The sequence below is a fragment of the Miscanthus floridulus genome, chromosome 9 (genome assembly GCF_019320115.1).
Source record: "Miscanthus floridulus cultivar M001 chromosome 9, ASM1932011v1, whole genome shotgun sequence".
NCBI lineage: Eukaryota > Viridiplantae > Streptophyta > Magnoliopsida > Poales > Poaceae > Miscanthus > Miscanthus floridulus.
The window spans coordinates 25,451,767-25,463,019 of record NC_089588.1 but is presented as its reverse complement, the minus strand read 5'-3'; positions in this window follow the sequence as shown (position 1 = coordinate 25,463,019).

The following is an 11,253-nucleotide window of genomic DNA, read 5'->3' as shown; positions in this document are numbered from 1 at the left end:
AGAGTCCAGCCACCATGGCAACTCTGCTCGCGCCTAACCAGAATACCGGATGCGTCCAGTATCGATATCGGACACGTCCGGTCACATCGGAAAGATACTGGATGCGTCCGGTCCTAATATCGGACGCGTCCAGTCACCCCGTGACCAACACATTTAACTTCTTTTCTTCACCAACTTCTCCTCCTTTGCAAATGTGCCAACACCACCAAGTGTACACCACCATGTGCATGTGTGTTAGCTTTTAACAAACATTTTTCAAGGATTTAACCACTCAACTTGCCACACCACTTGATCCTAGCGACGATGCAAAGTTAGATCACTCGAGTGGCACTAGATAACCGATATGTAAACAAGTTTGCACCTCTAGATAGTACGGCCATCTATCCTAAACCCTGTCATCAACTTCTCTACACACCTATGACCAGTGAAATGAAATGCCCTATGTTATACCTTTGCCTTGTGTATTCCATTCCATCTCCTCCAATGTCGATGCAACACATGCACCAACATGATCAACAATGATATGATCCACTTCATATCATCACGTGATCATATTGGTTCATCGATCTTGACTTCACTTGCTTTTCACCGTTGCCTTCATCCATCAGCGCCAAGTCTTGCTCAAGCTTCACCGCCACGTGGTCCATCGCTCCAAAGCCTCCAACTTGCCCTTCACGCTTGCAACCAGTCCATCAAGCCAAGTCATGTCTTGATCTTCTCCACATTGATCACATGACTCAATGTCATGTCTCATGTGCAATGAGCTCCTTCATCATCACTTGTGTGAGCTTTGCAACATGTCCAAGCCATTTCCACCTTCATGGCATATGTTGCCCACACACATATACCTGTGGACTAATCACCAATGTATCTCACATAAACACAATTAGTTCACCTAGGTTGTCACTCAATTACCAAAACCAAACAAGGATGTTTCAGAAGCTCTGTTGGAAGGTGAATATTTTAAGAAAAAGAATTGATGTTATGGACTAAAAAGGAAAGGTGGTCTAGTGATTGGAGTTACCAAGGTATGGTTTGGAGTATTTGTTAGAATCTTGGAATCAATTTGGCAAGATACTTGGAGTAAGGTTAACAGGTATGCAAAGTAAAGTGGGATCCTTATCAAGATGATGAAATTGTACGAGGAAGTAAAGAACAATCCAAAGATAGAGTATCCCCATCTCCTAGTTGACGTCTTCCGAATCTTGAGGACGAGATTCATCTTAAGGGGGGGGGGGGGGGGTAGAATTGTAACACCCTAAAATTTGGTTCTCTTGAAATAGAGATAAAATGATTTAATTTTGAATTTTTATGCTCATGAAAACATGGGGAAATAATAAATTTTCATTAGATTAAAATTTATCTTAAGGTAGAAACGTGTTTGTTGCATTCATGCCGGTCGCACCTTGTGTTTCTATGTGCAAAATGTGTGTTTTTTAAAATATGTTTAGGAGACGAATATCTATCTTTAGGAATTTTCCAGCTTCTTTCTGAAATTTAATTCCTACCTCCTTCACCTTAATCTTTATGTTCCAAGTTCCCAACAATCTTTTCATGAGCTCCAAATACTTTATTTGGGTTCATCATATTCCAAAGTGTCTCTGGGAATTTTCCCCAAATTTTTGGAGCTCAGAGTATTTTTCGTGGCTTAAATATCAATTCTGGACTTTTCTAGAATTATTTTATTTGTGAAATTAATTAATTCTGAAAATAAATAATATATCTCATTTTCCAACCAACTCTCAAAGCCCATGTGCAATAATCCTAATAAATCTCAGAGGTCTATGCATTTATTTACTAATGGGCTTTAATGATTATTTAGTCCCATTAGTAAATGTGGAGGGTGCAACATCAATTAGTATCGTATTGCTAGTTGATGTAGATGTGGGGAGTTTTTTTCCTATAAATATGTACCAACCCCTTGGGAAAAGCACACCAAAACTACCATAAGGGGAGCCCCTAGTTTGGGAAATCCCTTGTGTAGTAAATTAGATTTTTCTCCCCATTTGTCTGGCCGTCGCCGCCGTGCTGCCCAACGCCATACAGCCGCCGTCGACCGCAAGAAGGCCCTTGGTGAGTTCGCCATCTTCTCCACTTATTCCCTATGCTCTCGGCTCGTCAAACCATGGCCTCTAGGGTCCAAACCGAGCGTTCCGGGGAGCTTCTTGCCGCCAGTAATGGAGCTCCGCCGCGCCGGTTTTCTTCTCCGGGCGGTGACTCTCTCTCCCCCTCCTTTCTAATTTGGGCCATCCAGATTCAATCCAATGGTCCAAGATCGCCCGTACCCCTTCGCCGGGTTTATTTGCAAAAGAGCCCCTATAGTTTCGCGTAATATAACCAGCAGTCCATGGCGAACTTCTAGAATATGTTTTGCTATTCCGAAAATGTAGTTTCTTTCTAGTAGATTCAGAATACGTTTCCTCTTTTAGAAAGCGTAAAATTGTTCTGTTAGATTCAAAATACGTTTTCTTCTTTTGAAAACGTAGTTTCTTCGGTTAGATCCAAAATACGCTTTCATCTATTTATAGTTTTACCACTAGTCTTATTTAGGCAATAAAATCTTTGTTTTAACTCCATTTTGATCCATTCAAGTTGCGTTAGATTCGTAATTGAGTAATATACATGTTCATCCTACTGTTAAATATATTTTCAACTTTTGAAATTCGAGGTTAGATTAAATCTATTATTTTATTAAAGGAAATCTTGTTTAATTCATAACTTTTTCGTTATAGCTCCAATTAGAGTGCTTTTCGTGTCTGTGTGTTCGTAGTAATGTGTAGAACATCTTTAAAACCTTTTTACCTGTTGTTTATTATGTTTGGTGTATTGTTCTAATTTATTTCTATTGTTTGCTTTGTGTATGATTGCATGGATGCTTGTGTGGTGTTTTATGATCATGTCCAGTCGGTGAGCTATACGCGGTAAACCCAGAAGCAATTCATTGAAGGTTTGGACTAGAAGAAGGATCTAAGTTTAAGGAAAGTATAGCATGGGATCTTCCTTGTTGTCCTATTCACCTTAATATCATTTTAATCATATGCATGTGTCTACCTTAATATCATTTTAATCATATGCATGGTGAGCAATACGCTATTGGAAATAAATTTAAAAATGGCTTTGAAATAAAAGAAAAGAAAATTAGAAAATAAAAGCATTTAAAAAGTTGTAAAAAATTATTTTTGAAAACTTACCAAAATTGCTCATTTTTTTGAATTGAAAACTATATTTGAAATAATATTTGAATTTGGTCTTGGTTCAAGGTTCAAACGAATTCAAAACCTATTTGAAAAAGTATTAGGAAAAACAATTTGGAAAAAAAGAGCAAGCTCTCTCCCCTTTTGGCCCACGACCTGCTCCAACCCGGCTTGCTCTCTCCTCCTTCCCCTCACTACCCCCGCGTAGGTCGAGCCAGCCCAAGCGCTCCCTTCCGCTCTCTCACTCACGCCTAAAGACCCAAGCTAAGACCGCAACCCAACTTTGCTCGATCAGTGGCATAAGCCCGCGCGCTCCTTCCCTTCTCCCTCTGATAGCTTGACCTCTCTCCTGCTTATGCCGATAGCCCAGGTCCGCCTGTCAGCTCCGTCTCCCACCTTGGCTCGTGCTCGACGTGGACTCCGCGGTATTCATGTCCGCCTCCGTCACGCCCCCTCTCGGTAACGTCCGCCCTATGCTGCCCAGCCCTTAAATAGGGAGCCTCTGCATCCGTGCTGTCCCCCACTGAGCCCTAGAGCAAGCCATAGCACCGTTTGTGCCCTAGCGCCGCCCATCCAATTTCACCGAGAAGAAGCCACCGCCGCCGCGCCGATTAGCTACTCCATTGTACCAGTAAGTACCACGTAGAGCTCCGAATCGAGTTTGCAAACTTGTTGAACCCCTTTAATCCCTCTCTCTCGCTCTGTTTTGACCAGAACCGCTACGTCGTCGCTACACCGCCGGCATTGCTCATCGCCAGTAGTCATTGCTCGCCAATATCAGCCATAGATTGCATAGATGGATTCGCCTCGTTCTCCCCTTGCTCCCTGACCTTGTCCCACGCCAAACGGTGGCCGGAGGCGTCGGATTGACAAACTCCGGCGTGGCCTCTATGTTTTCCGGTCGTGCGCCGCCACCTGAACTCACCGCCGGCTGGTAGCCCCTCTCCCTCCTTCTCCTGATCTAATCCGAGCCCTCCATCTTAGATCCAACAGCTCAGATTAGCCTGTACCCTTTCGGCTGGCTTATTTGCTAAAGAGGCCTCTAGGTTTTTAATTATATAACCCGCCGTCCCTATATTTTTGCAGAAGGGACCCTATGCTTCCTACAAATTCCTCCCGCCATCCCTGACCAGATTTAAATTCCGGTTTTGATTTATTTTTAATTCAAAAATCAATTCTGGATATTTACAATATTGCCATCCAACTTCTAAACCCTATATCTTCTCCATATTTAGGACTTTAATTATCCTATATATACCTATTTAGGGTTCTTAGATTAGTATAAGATGGCTCTAATAGCAAATGTTAGATCTTATATATACCTATTTAGGACTTTAATTATCCTAATCACTGAGAAACTAATCGCAGTATTTAGCCATAATTGCACTTAATCAATACCTATGTGTGTATAATGACGCTTAATTGCACTTAAACAGTACTGACCTATGTCTAATGACCATAAACGTCCCTAGGGCTGCTGAAGTCCTCATGCATGCTTGTCAGCGGGTATGGTATTGGTGTAGGGATGCAGAGGAGGTTGTCATTGGTGCAGAGGTAGGCTATTATCATGGACATCGGCATAGGATGTTCAACTGATGGCACTAGTATTTAGGCACAAATTAATTAAGCTAATATGTTTGTATATGAAATATATTTATATATTATTATTAGGTATATAAGGGATATACTTATACGTTGCATTTCTAGTGTAGGGAAACAAGTTGAAGAGCATGCTATAAGTTGCAGAGTAGACACATAGCATGTTGATCTATAGAATTCGAGATAGGCATATATGTGAACTCCGGAAAGTTGTGGAATGTCAAATTCCAAGCCAAAGAGCCTAATCCGTTAAGTAGATTCCAATTATCCAAAATAAAAGGATCCAAACGGTCCCTAATGTTTTTTAGAAATTTAGTCGAAAATATTAATGGTTATGAATCCCATAGCAACTTTGTTTTCTTAACGGAGGGAGTATGCACGATTGTGATGGGTTGCCACTCGCCAATTCTTGGTGTTTGTTTTCTGGGAGCTAAACATTAGTCCTGTCACATCGGATCTTTGATACCAATTAGAACTATTAAATATAGGCTAATTACAAAACTAATTACACATACAGAGGCTAATTTGCGATAAGAATCTATTAAGTCTAATTAGTCTAGATTTGATAATATGATGCTACAGTAACATTTGCTAATGATGGATTAATTAGGCTTAATAGTTTCGTCTCACAAATTAGTCTAGGGCTTCTGCAATTAGTTTTATAATTAGCTCATGTCTAGTCATTCTAATTCGCCTCCAAATATTTGATGTGACAAGGACTAAACTTTAGCCCATTCCAAACAGTGCCACCTGTCTAGGTTTTAGAGTTGTATTAATTAGTCATAGCCCAGTCTAGATCTCTTCTTTACCAATAAAGCGGTAGCTCAACCTGCCCAGTTCGTTAAAAGAAAGGCATACGCTAACCAAACGTCCTTGTACGCACAACAATTCTCTATATCCCAAAATAGATGTCATTCTCGCTTTCTGAGAAGTTAGCCTTTTTTTAACTTTGAACAATTATATATAAAATAATATCAATATTTATAATACATATTTTGTATCATTAGATAGATCATTGAATATACTTTCATAATAAACCTATTTGGAGATATAAATGTGTCGGGGACTAATACTACGGTACCCAAAGAGGAGGAGCTAATAACCATTGACGTTGGTTATCCGAGATGTAGGAGCGCGACTACACCTCTTACTGGGCTTCGCCTCGTTCGACCACCGAGGCCATGGGATCCGTCTTGCCCAATGTCCGAGGGCTGGCTCCGCTTCGACTAACTCCCGAGGGTAGGCTCCGCCTCGGCCGACCCCCGAGGGTCGGCTTTGCCTTGGCCGACGTCCGAGGGCTGGCTCCGCCTCGCCCGACGTCTGAGGGCTGGCTCCACCTCGCCCGACATCTGAGGACTGGCTCCGCTTTGCCCGATGCCTGAGGGCTGGCACTGCCTCACCAAACGTCTGAGGACTGGCTTCGCTTCGCCCGATCCCTTGGACGCAGTTCTTAACGGAAGCTCACGCCGCCCCCAACCACTACGGGCCATCAAGTACTACCACTACTGGACTCAGATGGCAAAGGACCAGAAACCCTCGACAAAGACTTTGCCGAGGGCTGCCCTTGGCAAAGACCCCTTGGGGAATTTTTAGACGGTGAAGGGGTCTTTGCCGAGGGCCCTTTATCGGGCATGTGGAGATGTCTGGGTTTCAGGCATCCGACATCGCAACTCGCTCGAAAACTTCTCATTTTTTTACCACGGTCTACACATGCGATAACATGACATCTCGCCAAGTTTCGTGATTTTCGGACTTCGTATGGATTTTATATAATTTTAAAACACTTTTCTAGCAAGTCGGTCGTCAGGTTACGCGAAAGAAGATGCGCGAAATTTGATGCGAGTTCGTGGATAGGGACTCAACATGCACCAATTAACATGAATAACATTTTTCGAAACACTACATTGCAATATTCCATGCACCTGCAGTTCAAATTTGACATATTCAAAAATAATCAAAGAATCGAAATAAATTAAGGAAATATACAAAAAAAAGTCAAAATTGGACTAAATTTTAAAATTGAGTTCAAAACAATGTAATGTAGCACCACAAAAAAACTGGGCTAAAAAAACCAAAAAAATTTGCCGAGGGCCTGGCCCGTGGCCCTCGGCAAAGAATTAAAAAAAATCTTTGCCGAGGGCCTACCCTGGCCCTCGGCAAAGGGCTTATTTGCCGAGGGCATCGCCTCGGGCCCTCGGCAAAGACAATTTATAAAAAAAAAATTTGGCCAAAAAACTGGTTCAAAAAAAATTCTTTGCCGAGGGCCTGGTCTAGGGCCCTCGGGAAAGACTTTTTAAAAAACATTTTTGCCGAAAAACTGGTTTCACAGAAAAAAAAACCTTTGCCGAGGGCCTAACGGGTGGCCCTCGGCAAAGCTTGATGGGAATGGCCGCCGTGACCCAACGGGCCTAATTTGCCGAGGGCATCTTTGCCGAGGGCCTCGGCCCTCGGCAAAGATTTGATTTGCCATGGGCCTGTCTTTGCCGAGGGCCGTACCCTCGGCAAAGGCCTCTTTGCCGAGGGCCGTTGTTTGCCGAGGGCTCCTGTGTCTGGCCCTCGGCAAAGAGTGTCTTTGCCGAGTGCTCGAGATTTGGCCCTCGGCAAAGCCTCAGGCCCTCGGCAAAGCACGCGTTTCCAGTAGTGTACCAACGGTCAAACTTCAGGCATCGTGCAGGGAGCGGTCGGGTCCCAGCATGACCTGTCCCCACGACATGTCATTCCAGGGGACTCACATCACCCACAGTGATGGACGCGTGGTCACTATGCTGCCCACTCCCTGTACGGCTGCTGACCAGCACGCTGGTTCGCCGCACCGTCCACCGGGGCAGAGCGGGACGTTACGACCCGCTGACAATGCCATCCGGGTCTGACACGCAATAATACAAATTTACTCATTTTTGCTTACTCGAAACACCAATAGTTGACGCACTAGGTAGGGGCCTTTTGAGCGTCATGACATCAACACCAGGCCTCGCATGGCTAATCACAACCTCAACTGGGTCCCAGGCGCACACGTGCTCTTCGAGGACCTAGACTTCATCATCACGGTGGGAGGAGAGTTGGCAATGGCTCATGCTACCATCCAACCTCTCCCCTCCATCGGCCTCGATGCAATCACCGAGGTGTTTGAGGAGTTACGGCTGCATGCACCGGGGGCCCGCACCCTCGGAAGCAACCAGCTCCTCAATTTTGACCATGGGAGGTTCTAGCGTCAGCTCGACGCCTTCCTGGGACCCCGGCCATCCCAGGAGGACTTGCGACACATCACCTTCTCGTTCACCAACGTCATAGCGTTGCTCGCTAGAGGGGAGCCAATATCTCTAGAATACCTCATCTAGAGCGCCCCGACAACGCTCCCGTCTGGTCTCTGCAACACCGTAGAGACCGATGGCCACCCTATGGTGCAACATGTGCCTTCATCCCTAGCGAACGATGGGTCCATGGGAGTGACCGAATATGTTGCGGAATCTTTCCACGACCTCCTCGTGGGAGCATCGGAGTTGCCCTCCGACTCTGACTCCAGCAGGGGGAGTTATCACCCCTCTCGTGAAAGTTTTATGGCAGGTACCCTCGAGGGAGACGTCGAAAGCATCCACAAAGAGGAGGCTACCATGATGAACAACCTCAATGACGAGGCTGAGGGAGAGACATCGGCCTCACCACGCATGCGGGTGGAGCAGCTGAAAGCCCAACACCAAGAGCTCGAGGAAGCGTGACTTTAGCTCGCGTAGGAACGTGTGTAGCTCAATCAAGAGATCGAGCGCCATGAAGAAGGTGGGCATGCGCGCCATGGCCCGCGATGTGAACCAGAGGATCATTGCGGACGATGAGGCCCTCCCTCGCTTCACTTAGGTGAGCCAGAACATCGCCACTATGATGGCCTTGCTTCGTGGTCTTCTAGAGACCACGACGCCCAAGGATCGTCAGACCCACCATGAGATTCGCACGCTGCTCGAGCGTGCGGCGGCGCAACAGGCTGAGAGCTCGTTGTCTCGGTGACACGAGATTGACGCCAGCCAGCGCACGTCCTCAGAGTGCCCTGGCAAGGACGCGTTAGTCCACCAGGCACCGCAAGGCGGTAGGCAGCGCACCGTGGTCCCGTTGCATCAGCGTCTCGCCCACAACCATGACGCACACGACACCCTCGACGCCCGTAGGCATACCTACGATGACCCGAGAGAGGGAGCTAGCCACAGCTATCACCCTTGTCATGGAGGACACTACGATAGCGGCGAGGATCGAAGCCCGAGCCCTGGCCTGTTGGGGCCTCAGGCCTTCGATCGACATATCCTCAATACTGCCTTCCCCACCAAAGTACCGGCCACCCACCAACATCCCAAAGTACTCTAGGGAAACAAACCCCAGACTATGGCTCAAGGATTATCGGCTTGCTTGCCAAGCCGATGGCGTGAATAATGATGATTTCATTATCCGCAACCTTCCATTGTTCCTGGCCAATTTAGCGTGAACATGGTTGGAATACCTTCTGCCCAACAGAATCCAAAGTTGGGCGGACCTGAAGGAGATCTTCGTGGAGAACTTCTAGGGCACGTACAAGCGCCTAGGAACCCATGGGATCTCAAGAACTGCTGACAGAAGGAAGGAAAAACCCTTCATGGGTACATCCGATGCTTCTCCTGGCAGTGCAACGAGCTGCCTAACATCGCCGACACTGATGTTATAGGAGTTTCCTGTCTAGGACCACCTGCGAGTCCCTGGTTCACAAGTTGGGACATAAGGGCCCGCGAACCACCAAGGAGCTCCTCAACATCGCCACCAGCCATGCCTCGGGCGAAGAAGTGGTTGGAGTGATCTTCGACCATCTCAAGGGCAAGGCGAGGCAGGATGAAGACGCCTCCAATTGTCCTGCCAAGAAGAAGAACAAGCAGCAGTGTGAGGGCTCGCTCGTGGCCACCGCCGACTACAGGGGTGGTCAGAAGCCCATGGAGGGCACTCTGAACCACTTTAAGAAGCTGCTCGAGGGGCCATGCCCAAACCATGCCTTCCCCGTCAAGCATCTATACAAGTACTACGGCCTCATGAAGCGGTTCTTGTTCAGAAGCTCCAACAAAGGGGAACATGGGAAGGACCCTGACCCAACCACGGACGATGCCGAGGGGAAAGATGGCGGCTTTCCAATGCCGTATGACTGCCTCATGATCTTCGAAGGGTCGGCGGCCTACGACTCTAGGCGCCACCAGAAGGTCGCACGCCATGAGGTCTATACGACCGAACTGGCCACGCCTACCTTCCTCCGATGGATGGAGTCTACCATAACCTTCGACCGGACCGACCACCCAGAGAGCGTCCCACACCCAGGGACATATCCGCTTGTGGTCGACCTGATTGTCGGTATGAAGCGGCTCACCAAGGTATAGATGGATGGGGGAAGTGGCCTCAACATCATGTACGCCGAGACGCTCGACACCTTGGGCATCAACCTAGCGCGCATCTGGCCAACCAGAGCACCTTTCCATGGCATCATGTCTAGAAAGCAGGCTGTGCCACTTGGGCAGATCAATCTAGCTGTCACCTTCGGGGGTCCATCCAAATATAGGACGAAGACCCTCACCTTCGAAGTGGTTGGGTTCCACGGAACCTACCATGCCATCCTGGGACAACCATGCTATGTGAAGTTCATGGTTGTCCCCAACTACACCTACCTCAAGCTGAAGATGCCGGGCCCTGGTGGGGTCATCACCGTTGGTACCTCCTTTCAGCGCGTCTACGAGTGCGAAATCGAGTGTTGCGATCGTCGCCTCCGGAGAGCTCACAACCCTAAGGTAGGAGGTCATCGAAGAAGCACCCGACCCCAAGCGGTCGACCTTCGAGCCCTTGGAGGGCTCTAAGGAGGTCCTCATAGACCCTGGTAGCACCGAGGGCAAAATGGTGCGCATTGGCACCACGCTTTCCTCCAAATAGGAAAGCGCGCTCGTCGGCTTCCTCCATGCCAACAGAGACATCTTTGCGTGGAAACCCTCGAACATGCTAGGCATTCCGAGGGAAGTCGCCGAGCACGCCTTGAAGATCCGCCCAGGCTCCAAGCCAGTGAAACAACGCCTACGTCGCTTCGACGAGGGGAAAAGTTGGACCATTGGCTAGGAGATCGCAAGGCTTTTGGCGGCCGGATTCATCAAGGAAGTGTACCACCCAGAGTGGTTAGCCAATCCTGTTCTTGTATGAAAGAAGAGTGGGAAATGGAGGATGTGTGTTGACTACATGGGTCTCAACAAAGCGTGCCCAAAGGATCCATTTTCTTTGCCATGCATAGACCAAATAGTCAACTATACCTCAGGGTGCAAAACCCTCTGCTTCCTTTATGCATACTCCGGGTACCATCAAATCACGATGAAAGAATTAGACCAACTCACAACGTCATTCATCACCCCCTTTGAATCGTTCTGCTACGTCACAATGCCATTCGGTCTGAAGAACACTGGGGCTACGTACCAGCATTGTA